Source organism: Oreochromis niloticus, linkage group LG10 (assembly GCF_001858045.2).
Source record: "Oreochromis niloticus isolate F11D_XX linkage group LG10, O_niloticus_UMD_NMBU, whole genome shotgun sequence".
Lineage (NCBI taxonomy): Eukaryota > Metazoa > Chordata > Actinopteri > Cichliformes > Cichlidae > Oreochromis > Oreochromis niloticus.
In genome coordinates this window covers 25,945,033-25,959,822 of record NC_031975.2, presented here as the reverse complement: position 1 = coordinate 25,959,822, position 14,790 = coordinate 25,945,033, and the positions used below count along the sequence as shown (strand labels likewise).

Sequence of the window (14,790 nt, the reverse complement as noted above, 5' to 3'; positions counted from 1 at the left end):
AACATCTTCTAAGCTTGTTTTCTGTTTAGTATTTGCGCTGCTCTGTCCTTCGCACCAAAATAATGGGAACCTTCTGAAATACTGGAATTGCAGGCTTTGTAATAACGGAGGTGTTACAATAGCTGAGCAGTGGCCTGTGATGCAACATCACCTACTGTCGTGATGATTTGTTCAGCCTCTTTTTCCGGTCTTCCACACGAAACAAGAAACAAAATAAAATAATTTAATTTGAATAAAATAGAAATGCAAGAATGAAAAATTAAGATGCAAGTAATAAATAAGGTGCAAAGAAGAAAACAAAATAAAATGATTAAGGACACAAGTTGAAGTTCTTTATGTAAATATTGCAGGTCGATCTTTACAAATTAGGCGCTGCAGTAGCAGATGATAATAATAATTAGAGTGTGAATGGAGTAATGGCGTGGGAGGGGGGCAGTGCTCATTTCAGGAGTCTGCTGTTGCTTATGTCTTGACCAAATGCAGTACATCTGTGTCACTCGAGGTTTCTCTTATCTTGGAAAACTACCTCTGTAGTAGAAGCTAAAAGAGACAGTTTCTAAGAACTACAGTGGTCCCCGGTTGCTGTAGTCCAGACACATAAAAAGACGGGGAACTATCTCCTGCAGTTATTAGAACAATATAGAAGTTCCTGCAGCGTGAAAGTGGCTCTTTGCTCTCTTAGATATGCCAATAAACCTTGTTCTCACCACAGCATTTTTCACTCATATTCTCTTTGAGTTTCTTTTCTCAAACTTTCCTGTAGGATTTTGTAAAAATTCCTGTTGAAGGAACAAATAAGAAAGACTACTATGACTGGTGAAGGGACAGAGCTGGCTGATGTGATGGAAAGAAGGAAGACAGATATATTAGGTGTTCTGGACACGAAGTGGAAGGCAAGCAAGGAGGAGGTGGGTTCAAGCTTTTCTACCATGGTGTAGAAGGGAAGAGACCCGGAGAAGGGGTAATCTTGGAGGAAGAGTACATGAACAGTGTAGTGGAGGCGAAGCGATTCAGACAGGATTGTAAGTATCTGGAAATTAAAGGGTTGACATTGAATGTCCTCAGTATGTATGCCCCACAGGTTGGATGTTACTTAGAAGAGAAAGAGGATTTCTGGAGTAAGAAATAGTGGTGATTGGAGCAGACTTTAATGGACATGTGGGTGAAGGGGACAGAGGTGATGAGGAGGTCTTGTGTAGGTGCAATGGAGGAAAATATGGAAGGACAGATGGTAGTGGATTTTGCAAAGGATGGAAATGGCTGCGGTGAACACATCCTTCAAGAAGAGGGAGCAACATAGGGTGATGTAGAAAGGTCAATGAAGGTGAACACATGCAGAAGGTGCAGTTGGAGAGACTTGATCGTCTGCAGGATGACTTTGGACATCAAGAAGAGGAAACGAGTGAAGACAGAGGCAAAGATTAAATGGTGGAAGTTGAAGAAGGAAGAATGATACGCCAAGAGAGTGTTTGTCCTATTACAGAGGAAATAGGACAAGCAGACTTGGTGGTACAATGTGAAAGTGCAAGAAATATCCAGAGGAAGAGGTTAGCAAAGAAAAAGTGGGATAGTCAGGTGGATTAAGCAGGTAGACAGGATTACTGGGAGGCTAGGTCTACAGCAGAGAGAGAGGAGGCAAAGACAAAAAAAAAGCTTATGATTAGTCACATCTGATTCTGGACTTGAAGAAGAAAAGGACTTGTATCGACTGGCTACAGAGAGATTGAGTTGGAAATGATGTGCAGCTGGTTGGGATGATTATGAATAGAGCTGGAAACGTATTAATGAGGAAACCAGCATGTTAAGAAGATGGAAAGATTTAAACACCTGGGATGAACCAGCCAAAGGGACAGATGAAGAAGAGAGTGCAGTGAAGGTGAGTGTCAGGGGTGATTTGTGACAGAAGGTGACTATGGTGTATGGTTTGGAGATGGTGGCACTGACAAACAGACGATAGGCCGAGCTGGAGGTGGCAGAGCTGAAGAGCAATCAGAATGGACAAGATTAGAAATGAGTACATCAGACGGATAGCTCAGATGGAGCAGTTTAGAGATAAAGTTGGAGATGCAAGGCTCAGATGTTTTGGACATGTGCAGAGGAGAGAGATTGGATATATTAGAAAAGGATTTTGAGGCTGGAGCTGCCTAGGCAGAATGGAAAGACTAAGAAGGAGACCACACAGAAGACTCATGGATGTAGTGAAGGAGGAAATGCAGAGCATGTTACAGAGGGGAATACTAGGCACGGGGGGGAGATAAAGGCAGACGGCTGCAGCAGCCAGAAATATAAGAAAATAAAGTAAATCATAATTAAAACAAAACATATTTCTTACATTTAAATAAAATTTGGAAAGGTAAATAAAAATAAACATGCAAACGGTCTTTCAGTCAGTGGTGCACAAAAGTCATTAAAAAGTTAAAGAAAAAAACATCCTCTGTGTACACACAGATGTGCACAAAGTGTTGTTTTGTGAGGCAGTAACATTTATCAGAAAGAAATCTCTGAGGTCTCAATCATATCTCCTATGTTTTCTCCTCATGCCCCCTGTGCGGTGAACAGTAAGGTGTGAATGGATGTGCTTCTGAAATAATGGCTGTTTTTTGTCCTCAGTTTGTCTTGTGGCCATCGAGCGATCAATATTGCAGCGCAGCTGCTGTTGGAAGTGTTGTGGACATTGTTGGACCTCTCTCCCTCTGGCTCAGTTCCACACCTGAGGAAGCGAGCTCTGTATTCGTCTCATGTATATGTTTCTCACTCTTCCGTGTCTCTCTCTTTTATTCCATATTCTTCCTTTCTTTTCTTTCACCCACCCAATCTTTGCCTCTCAGTCACCACACACACACCGACAGAGTCAATAAGTTTCTACTTTTTCACCCCACCGTGTCGCATTTCCATTACAAGACAGAATGGATATGGGCTGCTGCTTGGATCACATCTCCACATCTCGCTTTCATATATTTTCCAGAAGGTAGTCAGAGGGCTTCATTCTTTCTCCCTGCTGCAGTGATTGTTTGAGCAGATTGGCTATACAGGGGCTGCAGAGTGAGGATGATATCGGGATGGCGTCCCTTCAGAACAACTCATTCCCTCCCTCTTTTTCTTATCTGAAGTCATACATGCTTGACTGGATAAAAAGCCTCCACTCCTCTCAAAACCGACATGTATCTGATCAAGTATCCTCCAAAACCACAAAGGTTCCCAGCTGTACGACTTTGCTGCCCTACAGACTGGCTGAGGACACAAAACGTGGCTTTTCTGTGTTTTCTGGAGCTTCGGTCTGGCTTCAAGCTCAGGATTATTGAGACCGGAATTAAGATAACATGCAATTTCAGTATCAGTGGCATAAAAATCATCAAGAGGTGAGGACAATCACCTACTAGAAGGTTAGGAGGTCGTTATAACCTCATTGAGTGAAAGCAGTTCTTTGCTACTGTGAAAGTGAATAGTAATGAGCAGTGTTAAAACTGTTTTTGTGTTTAAACAGCAACAAAAATTTCCATTTGAATGCTGTAGGGTTGATGGGCTGTGACATGTGAGGTCCAGACTTTTCTTATGTTGTTGATGTTTTTCTGGTTTGAAGCACCTGATGTCTATGGACATTCTGTTTCCTGATTGGTCAGTCGTTTTTCAGGATCGAATTCACCAATTCATGTTTATCCATCGAGCACTGAGAGGTGTAGTAGGTGTCTCAAGCCTGGCAACCATGAGTCCTTAGGGAAAACTGAATTTTCCCCAGTCAGTTGGTTAGTGGTTGCAGGAGGTTTCTGACAGTCGCTAGGTGAAGCTGGTTGCAAAGACATATATGCTGCACCAAATATCTCCTGGCAATTGCTCTTGTTGCACATTGCAAAAGTTTCCTTTAGTTTTCCATGGAAGATGTCGACGTTCACCTTCAGTATAAAAGTTGTGCCTTTTGAAAAGTGTGGCTCAGTGGGGCCCAATTTTTACTTTGAAGGCAAATGTTCTGCATTTCCCATCAGGCGAATAATAAGCGAGTCTTTGCAAAGAAGTCAGTGTCTTCCGGAGCAATCACAAGGCAACCTGGCAGCAACCAATCCACAGCTCACATTCTCGTTTTGGGGAAAAAAAGTTATTTTCTGTGGGGGGGTTTTCATGTGTTTTTAGAAATCGTTGATCTCACAGGAGAGAATTTCCTTCCTGTTTCCAGTGTTTTCATTATAAAATATCTCGACAGGATGCTCTTTTTCCCTAACTCACTGCAGGAGTGACAAATGAGAAGGGGGAGGAGCAAAGTGTGAGCACCGTTTGTACAGATGTCTACTTTTTGATTTGATTGGAGCAACGTCCTGGGCATAGAGGGGAGCAACTAAACCTAAAGTATCGATGCAATACAAGAAATGGTACTGATACTGTTGATATTTAGATCGATTGGCCTACCCTTCCTAGCAATATGAAAACCGAAAACAACCTTTCAACGTGCTGATAACATTAAAAAGCAGCTGATTTTTAAGTACCCATCGGTATTCAGATAATTAATACACAGGTGATCCCAGATCAATGCCGAACAAGGCTGAGAATTTGTCTTCCTGTAGAGATTTAACACATAGCCATACTAGATGCCTTTGTGAAAAATGCTGGATACATGCTTCACAACACAAAAGACTATGGAATAAGATAATTAGAGAGGGTATCATATTAGCATGTGACACATAGACGCCTGTCAGAGTTGATGTGGATTGTTTGTGTTTGCAGAAACACAAGCGTATCTGTTCCGGGTGACAGATGACTGACGGATGTCTAAAACTCTGCAGACACACTTGGAAAACATTGCTCAGTATGTGTTGAACTTTAGTCTGCATTGTGTTCCTGTTACTGAAAGTTGGGGCTGTCAGCTTTATTTGGAAATTTTCTTTGAAATTTGAACTGCCGCTAAAATGATGTTGTGGATATGTTTTTTTTATGTTGCCGGTGTGAGTGCAGCAGGATGTGCCTTGTATTCCAGCAGGTGGACTTCATAAAATGCACAGTTCAGCTGACCCTGCTGTCCTCTCAGTAAAACAGGTGGTTTTTTTCTACGCATGCAGCCATTTCCAGCAACAGCCAGCAAGCAAGGTTAGACCTAAAACCTAGGAGGTCCTGTAAGTGCAAGAACTGCAACCACTGCACAGACCTAACACAGACCTTTTAATTAACCAAATAAAACTTTGGTAAACAGTTAATGGTTTAACTGAAGTGCCAACTCTCAGGTACTGGATTTGCTGGACACAACTTTTCCTTACTGTTCATATCCTGTATATTATTTTTAGGCCTGTTTCTCATTCTTTTGTCCTCCACTTGTCCAGTTTCTTCAAATTTTTAAGGACACACCGCACACCAGATGTGTAATATGCAAAGTTTTTGGTTAACAAGTCTCTGGGAATCACCTCACTGGTGCAAAAATATAATTTTATGCCTGTCAAACTGTGCTATCTTTGACATTTCCTTGGCTCAACTAATCACTGACTCGTAGGTCAGTATTAAGTGGCTTAACTTTCTTCTTAAAGTGGTCAGGAGCAAGGACTGAACAAAAAAGTAGTGAAAAACAGCCAATATCAAAATGAGAACTTTGAGAAACCTTCAGAAAGCTGGGAAAACTACAGTTCAAGAGCACTTTAACAAGTTCCACAAAGGTGTTTCTAACTGGAAGCAAAATATAAAAAAATAAAGGGTAGGGCAAGATTTTTGCACAGGACGGTATCTCTTCCAAAGAGCAATTTAATTCCAAGAGCTGAGATATTTTTCACATTTATGTTACAAAATGGAGAAAACCCCAGCATGCTACAATAAATAGATAATCGTGAACTAATGCTTGAAAGAATCCGAAGCCACTTCCACAGCCTTACTTTCATAGATAAAAGTAAAGGTGCGTGTCGGCTTTGTGAAGCTGCTCACACAGTTCAGCAGAGACACGTTAGCGGAAACGCGAACACTTTGCAAGGTTAAAATTTGCGTGCCCACTGAAGCAAAAAGCAGGTGGGACAGATGAACAGCATGGGTGGGGAAGCAGCAGTCCACAAAGTAGAAAATGACACTTTATTGTTAATGCCCTTGCTTTCTGTGCAGACAGTGTCCCTCCTGCAGTTATATATAAATAATGTGAACAAACAAAATCCAGCCTCTCTCACAAAGTCACCCCGTTTCTCCCTGAAATAAATGGCGACCCCACTGATGTGTAGCCTTAGATAAGGAAAGCCACAGTTTTATTTTGTGTGTTGCGACTGCAAGATCATCCCGGATACATTCACATTTTTTTATTTCCTTATTTGCTTTTTGTTCTCATGTAATTGAAATATATAAAGACATTCAAGATTACCATATGAATTCAAAGTGTGGCCTTTGGTAAAATTCATCATGTTCATGAAGTTGAATGAATGCAGGCCAATAAAAATGAAATGAAATAACTGCGAAAGTAGCAATAATCTGTGCACAGTGATTTCTGAAAAATGATTAAGTAAGACAAAAGAATGCAAAACCTCTGCCCTCAGCAAAATGACCAAATCTGAATTGACTCAAAGTGATTCAGTTCTAAATTTTGTCAAGCCGCACCGCTGCTAAAGCTTTTCATATAATCTGTCTATATTTTTTAAGTAACCCTGATAAAATAAAATAAAATACACAGACATTTAAAATGATCAATCACATAACTTCTTTCATAGCAGTGAAAACAAGACCACAAAGACAGACTTGGGAATCGTAGAGAGACCTTTCAAAGCCCGAGGGAGAACACACAGGCTTTATAGAGGGATAATAAGGCACAGGTAAACTCAATCAAGGCAACAGGGGAGGGAAGAAACTAACAAAGAAAGACATACGAGGAGCCTTCAAGCTTTAACTAACCTTTAAAAGAAAAATAGAAGAAAACTGAAAGAAAGGAAAAGAACAACCTAGACGAGAGAAACGTAGAAAGCGAAAGATCCAGGAACATTTGGACAATTGCAAAACCTACCTACGTTACATCAGAAAGCAGCGATCATAATAACAATAATAACAAACACCAAGACACCCCGAGGCGTGATAAAATCCACAACTGCACGTTTCATTCATCCCTGGTTTGTGTCAAACTACGACAAAGCGGCGCAAAACCAGACCAAGGGAGCATTTCTCTTCAGTTTAAACTGTCCTGTTTTAACCATCATAGACAATAAAAATGTCCTAACAGCTAGTGTAAAGGACTCTAATGCCCAGCTCGGTAATGAAACAAAGAAAAAAAAAGGACCAACATAAACCATCAGCCTTTGAAAAGACACATTGGAAACATCAATCAAAACGGCTTCCTAAGCAATGCATTGCAAATGTTTCAGTTAATTATGGTGCACTCTTTCTTTGTATAGACTTTATGGGTTATGTAAACTGAATGAGAGGAGGTCAGATGTGTTTTCTGATTTAGTTGCGCTGCTTTGAGCTCTGTCCATGGTGCTGAAATCAGGCTTCAGCCAGCAATTTAATCGGTTTGCAGACACAAGCTGCTTTCCATCAGTGTGATGGCTTCTGAATGTGTTGAACGTGAAAGTTTTTTCACTTGTAACAAAGCACAAGTCTGAACGCATGCTGTCCATTAGTGGAGAGGGACATTATTACACTCCTGCATCGTGTTCATGTTCTTTTGGTGACCTCAGCTCACCAAAAGACGAGACCAAAGCTTAAAGAAGACGCCAAACTCTTCTGACTCCTGTCTCGTGATATTATATGGTGCAGACTTGGCCTGTCAGAGGTGTGTGAGTAAATCCTTTATGAATATTAAGATAAATATAACCTGTGTCTGAATGACAGAACATCATCACTTTGACACGTCGATGAAACAAGCTACGTAATATCAATTTGAGATGTTGTCATTTAAAGCATACCTACTATGTTATTATTGCTTCTACATGCTGTTGTTCCAGGCTTCGTGTTTTTATTTTGGGACCACCACTAGAATAGTTTTGCATGATTCACAGTTTGTTTGGTTTCTTTTTTCTTTAAATCTGTCTTTTCTTACACTTGGCCTTTTCCCCTTCCATTAGGCTTCTGTCTGAATCTTATCTTTAGGCTTTAAGACACTGTTTTTTCTTTTCAGTGGCTACTCCCCAAAAAACCCAAATTACACAGACCAGTTGGTGACTACCTGGTAACCATTGCTTGCTAGTGAAAAGTGAGTATGCCCTGAATGGGTTGTGAGTGGTTCTAGGAGGTTCCTGGCAGTCACTGTGAAATCAGTGATTAAAGAATTATCATGCAGATCTAGAAACTCGTCAACTACCCCAACCGGTTGCTATGGAAAATGATATAATCCTGAGGTTGCTTATGTGAAAGTGATCAAAAATAGGTACACAATACTGTACCAAAAACCTCCTTGTAATTGCCATGGTCACCAGTAGTTTGCATGAAAGATGCCAACTTTTCTGCAAATCCTCACCAACTACTTGCTAAGTGGTAGTAAAACTGTGAAACAGAAGCTTCTTACCTTCAGAGTAAAAGTTGCACATTTTTAAACGTGTTGGTCTCAGCAAATTTTACCCTGAAAGCAAACAGTCTCTGTTTCACTCGCTAGTTACTTAGCGAGTATTTGCAAACAATCACAAAAATCAATCACATCAAGGTTTCTGGTGCAACACCCTCTTTGTGACCATTTTTAGTCAGTGATAGCTAGCAAGCGCTCGCCAGCCTGTCAAGGAATACTCATTCTTCCTTAGCAACCAGGGGTTGCCAGGAAGTCACCAACCAGTCTCTAGATGCGCGTGACTGCAGTGTCAACTGAAGATTTGAGCAGCAAGTGTGCCTGCGATGACCAATATTTAGTGATATACACTCTCATTACTAACATATACAATTTCAGGATTACTTGTACAGACACTGACTTCGTTAATTGAAATCTATTCTTTCATCAGCTTATATATTACAGAAAATTTGGGAAAAATGATAGGTCCACTTTAACGGTCTAAATATCTGTTTATTGACAAATAAACATCTATTTTCCTTTAATTTAGGTATTTTTCATTTCTTTACTTCAGCTTTCCTCTCGCCTTCATTTCCCTGACCACCTTCAGCTGATTATATAAAATTTGTTTTCCTGCCTTGTACAGCATGAAAGCAAATTTCTGCACAAGCACTTTTCACAGACCTAAAAATCATGAGTCCTTATTTCTGCATTGGACTGCAAAGGCAGAATATAAATGCAGAATCACCAGAAGCTCAGGAACCATCCCTCAGAGTATTTCTTTTTTCTAAATTTCAGCCATATGTATTATACTGCACACATTTAATCCAAGTCCCACTGTGAGTAAGCAATGCGTTCTGATGAGGCAGACTTGCATATTTCTAAACCTTAAATATGTCACAAGGTTTTACGTCTTTGTCAGAGGGAATGAATGTGTGTGCAGATACGTCAGCACCGCTCGAGTCTTTACGTACGCATTAGTGTTCTCTCCGCATGCCTGTGTTTGCTCTTCAGAAGGCTTTTGGGTGCAGGCTGCAGCACTCTGGCCTCAGGATTTTTCTCACACACAGGAGCAGGCATTCATCCCATATTGACTATAATGTAGAATCAGCCCACGCATGGCTGAGCTGAGTCAATGAGCGCCAGTCTGATTCCCTGCATCAAAGCAACAGAGATACAAGGGGCTGGATACTGTAACAGTGTGTGTGTGATTATAGTGAATGCTGTCCCTGTGAGCTTTCCAGTGCATCATAAATATACACACACACCACAGACAAAGATGATAAAAAGGTTAATACAAAAAGAATGGAATAACATAGGAAAAGAAACCAGGAAATGATTCAGGGAGAGTATAAAAGAAAGAGGGAATGAGAGGAGAATAAATAAGGGTATCGAGGTAAGAGGACAGACATAAGAGGAAAGGAAACAAAAGGATGATAAAAAGGACAGGAGAAGAGAGGAAACAGTGATAGAGAAGAGGAAACAAGAGTAGGAGAGACTGGAGAGAAGGAAAGAAGAGATAAAGGGAGGAAACAAGAGTACAAGAGCAGAGGAAAGGAGAAGGAATAAAAGGAAACAAGAAGTGACAAACAAAAACCGAGGAGAGGAAACTAGAGATTAGGAGACTAAATTAAAGGGAGCGACATACAGAGAGGAACGAAAAAGGTGAAAACTAAATAAAATGAGACATATAAAGCAAAGGAAATGAAGCGAAATGAGAGGAAACAAATGGAGATGGAAGACAAGCAGAGAGGAAAGGAAATAAGAGCAGAGGAGACAAGAGCTGAGAGGAGGAAAGGGAAGAGATCACAAAAGGGAAGGGAGAGGGAAGGAAATGAGAGGGGATGACAGGCAAGAGGAGAGGTGAGAAAACGACAAAGGAGGAAACAAGGAAAGGGAATAAAATCAGAGGAAACCAGAGACTAAGAAAGGAATTAATATGATAAATGAGGTGAGACAGAAGGAGGAGAAGGATAGGTCTCCAGCAGATGGACTGGTATCAGCAGTGTGTACTGGCCATGAATAGCTCCGAGCCTCTTTGTGTACACTCTGAAGAGGAAGAAGAGGCGAAAGCAAAGCTCTGATTCAATGAGGGAGGAAGTGGAAGGATGGAGGCTCAGTACACATGCGCTGACACTCAGCGGAATGAAAGGAAGAGAGGAAGAAATCGCACGCTGTACATAAATCCAGATGTGCGCTCACTTTCCTCTCCACAGGCTGCAGCTGCTTCCATCTAGTGTCCGGCTCTGCTCCAATCAGCACAACAAGCGTACGCATCAGCCAGCGGCTGTGTCTTCGACGCTGATGCTGATTGCAGCTGTCTGCTGCTCCAACTACGACCCCGGGGCCACTCATTTATCAGCTGGTAATCAGCTGGCCCTTTACACACTTTACTTGCCTGGGCTGCCACTGCTGCAGCTTCCTGTCCCAGCGCTGCATATAGCATGTGGCACAACAGGACACAATGGGATATCATGTTCTTGCACACTCAGCCGCCCTGCTAAATTGTATCTGGTGGGTTAGGGGTGGCTGTGTTTCCTGATTCTGAGACTTATGATGTAGTTTAAAGGTTTCAGAGCCACTAAAAGACAGATTACTGCTAGTTTTTAGAAAGTTTGGACCTGTTTTCTCTGAGATATAAGGCATTGAAGTATGCTTCTTTAACACGCTTGCTTTCTAAATACTGAGATGTGTGTGACCAAATCCAGCCTGATGTCATCTTCATTTTCAAACCTTCAACCAGCACATAGCGAGTGTTCGCAAGGCTGGAGAACAGCTCAACTTGTTGGGGTTAGTTGAAAAAAAACATGGAGTTAGAACAAAGTCACAACCAATGTCCATAATGACATGAAAACAGTTCATATTGTCAATGCAGTCTTTTTAATGTGTAGATTTAGAATCTGCTAACATCTAATTAACGTCTTCATCCCTCGATTTGTATATCTACTGATAATGGACCAATATTCAAGGATGGATTTGTCCACTATAAATTACAGTGGTTAATGCCCTTAACAGCAAACATCTAATGCGTCACATCTAATCCAAGGTCCACAGAGCAGAGACTTTGCTGGGATAACCAGCATGCATTCTAAAAAATAAACACAGAGTTTCCAAGAATTCAAACTAAACTGAAATCAAGGATTGGGGAAATTAACTAAGGATTATCTAAAATCAAAAGCAGTGCCTGTAGAGGTCTGGACCAGAGGATGTGAGGTCAAAGTCTGTGTCTTCCCCCTCCAGCAACACTTTCCAGTTAGCATCACCTGCCTTTATCTCCATTTTGGCCACTAGATGGAGCACACTCAAGCTATCTTATCTTTGTTTCCAACACTGATATCCTTCCATGTATGAAACATATGGAAAAACACATAAATATCCACACATACCTATCTTTACATCCACCTGCTAGGGAAGGAAAATTAACTGAATTTTAAAAGAGTTTAATCAACTGACATTCTGCCAGTTACAGTGAACTGAGCTCTAACGTTTCACTTTTGCATTATTCAGAATAATTGTACAAAAACATGTGGTTACAAAAGCAAACATAGGTGCTTACCTGGATTAGGCTGTGACCAGAGACTGTGAAATAATTTTGAATTTTTGAACCTCAATATTAGCACCTTAAATACAGCCAATCTGTATCTAAGGTTTTCTTTAGAGCAAGAAGAGACCACATTTGGACGAGGGGGTGGAATGTTCCACAAAAATCTACTGCTTTTATAATTATAAATGTACTGAACCACTGTCTGTGACTGTCAGTTATTAGCACGTAAACTTAAAAAAATGTGTGAGTGGGAGAAAAACGTTGTAGAACAAAATATGAGACTGTCTAAAGCTCGTTACCCTTATCTGCATTTCAGGATGGAATTGCAAGAATGATAACTCATTTAAAGCCTTTAGAAATGACTCCTGCAGCACTTTGCAAAGTGCAAATTTGCAGGTACAAACTGCCTTTATTCTAAACTGTGTATTTGCTGTGAAAACCTTGACATATCTAGCAGCGATAACTATAATTGGAGACAGCAAACTGCAGGATTCGAAACCAAAAATATGATGATAATCCTGATGAAAAGGATTTCTCCTGATAGGAGCACACCACTGTGATGACAAACTATTGTTTCAGAACCCGACAAACACACTGACAGGAACACACAGGCGGGGAGCTTAGCTCAAACAGCTTCGGTCAATAGCTGTGTAGTAGCTGCAGCTACCACAGGGAGTGATTTTGGCCTCCTCTGTGGCTTCCCGCCCTCCGCACTCTGTCCTTTCTATTATGTGTATAGCTGCTCTCCGTCTGCAGGTAGGCACGTTTACCACGAAGGAAATGTTAAGGAAACTTCCTCGGAATATTGACACTAAAAATACAGTTAGTTGTTCCACCTCATGGGTAGTTCAAAGTATGTAAGTCAGTCAAGAACTACATTATATGGACAAAATTATTGGGCCACACCTTTTCAGGTGTATTGCCACAGTTGTATAAACTCAAGCACCTGCCCTGTACGTTTTAAAGAGCTCACTGAATTCAAGTGTGGTGCTGCAACAGGACGACACCATAGCAACGAATCAGTTCACATCATGAAACTCCTTCCCTCCCAGATATTCCACGGTCGACACTTTGATGGGCTGAGCCAGGAATCGAACCACGTTCTGAGTTTCCTGTTTCCAATTTTCTCCTGTTAAAATTGAGAACTAAGTCACTCCAGTGTGGGGTCTGACTCCCCAACAGCCAAATTGTCATGACCAGTTCTTCCCGTAGGAATTACTGGGGACATACTGACACGATGCATGCCTGTGTGTCTGTGTGTTGCCTCAACCAGCACTCCCTCCTGGCACAGGCAACCCTCTAATGGGGAGCAAGGGGCTGGGGAGGGGATGGAGAAGGTGGAGAGGGAGCTGGGTTGCCAGAGCACAGGTTAATCCACTAATTGGGAGCAAAGGGAGACGGGTTGCCAGATTGTGATGGCCACCAGGAGGGTCCGTTTAAGGGGGACATCTGTTCCTGCTGGAGAACAGCCGCCCTCACAGCTCCCTAGTTTCCTCTCTGACACTCATCTTCTCCATACACAAACCTGACAGCGATGGTCTCCTCCTCCAGAGTCTCGTGTTGCATCCAACTCAGAGAGACTGGCGAGACCAAAAGCCAGGATCTGGCTGGAAAAGGATAAAAGCTTCACAAGAGTTTCTTTTCCATGGGAAAGCGGTTGTCTTGCCAGCGACATCGAGCCAGCAAAAAGCCGGTTTGTGTTTCAAACCAGCAATTATGGACAATATGTTTTATCGCATCATGTGCTTCAACATACCATATTGTAGATTGGAAGAAATCCACTTCAGTTTATTCAGGAAACATGTACAGGACTATAATTAAAATTCAGAGAGCACTGACTGTTACTGTAGCAAGACAGAGTTATTAAACTTTAAATATGAATCTAACTGTGCGTAAAAACACAATTATTGACAGTCACTGCTGCAAGAAAAAGGTTGTAAACCCCAATTGATTAGGTCCCACACCCGCTTTCACACCTTGGCGCATGTGATTAGAGGATCACCAGGGGGTCCTTTGTCCCTCCTTGGGGGGATACTCCCACTGGGTTTAAATCTGGGACTCTCGGCCATTTGACCTTAGAACTGAAGAAGCTTCTCGGATGAGAGGTGAAACGTCTTCAAGCAACTTAAAGAAGTCCAGACGCTTTTCTTTGCAAACTCCTTTGACTACGATGACCTGGATGACTGAGAACCTTCACAGACTGTAAACCCCAATGGAATTATTTCTGAAATGAAATACCAGAGGTGCTCTCCTGTTGCTCTGTCATCCTGCGGATGAGCTCCAACTCCACCTTCTTGTACTGTGGCTGGTGACGGCTCTGCAGCCTCGTGTGACGTGCTGCAGGAGAAGGACTACTGTCGCCCTTCTGCAGTGGCGGGGTTGTTAATGTCATCCTCTCCATGGTGGACGTGAAATGATACTAAGGACCACCACAACGGCAATGTGGCCAGTTGCCAGTGAGCAAGCCAGCAGGGAAAACATGAGACGGGGGATGGTGGGGTTAGCTGATGAGCAGCTGGTGCACTTTCAAAATCTGAGTGATTGGATTGTTGACTTGTAAAAGCACTAAAGATAGAACAGGGGTGTCAAACATGTGTCTCGTGGGACAAAGCCCCATAGCCACCCCTGTGATGCTGTAAAATTACTCACTGCACTGCTGTTCACTTTGTGAAGATGCCAGCTTTACACGAGAGAGAAACTTCAAAGCATGTTTCGGTCATAAAGACATAAAAATTAAAAAAAGCCTGAAATGAGAAGTTTATATATTTCTGAAACTGCACTTTGTGCAGATCATTCACTAATCAGACGGGTGGTGGTTCGATCCCCTGCT

At 41.8% G+C, this 14,790-nt stretch overlaps 1 protein-coding gene across 5 annotated transcripts in view; it reads left to right on the top strand.

The window, feature by feature from the left end:
• Positions 1-14,790, top strand: part of gria4b (glutamate receptor, ionotropic, AMPA 4b) — a 155,354-nt gene that overhangs the window by 69,982 nt on the left and 70,582 nt on the right. The gene's annotated exons all lie outside the window — the stretch shown is intronic.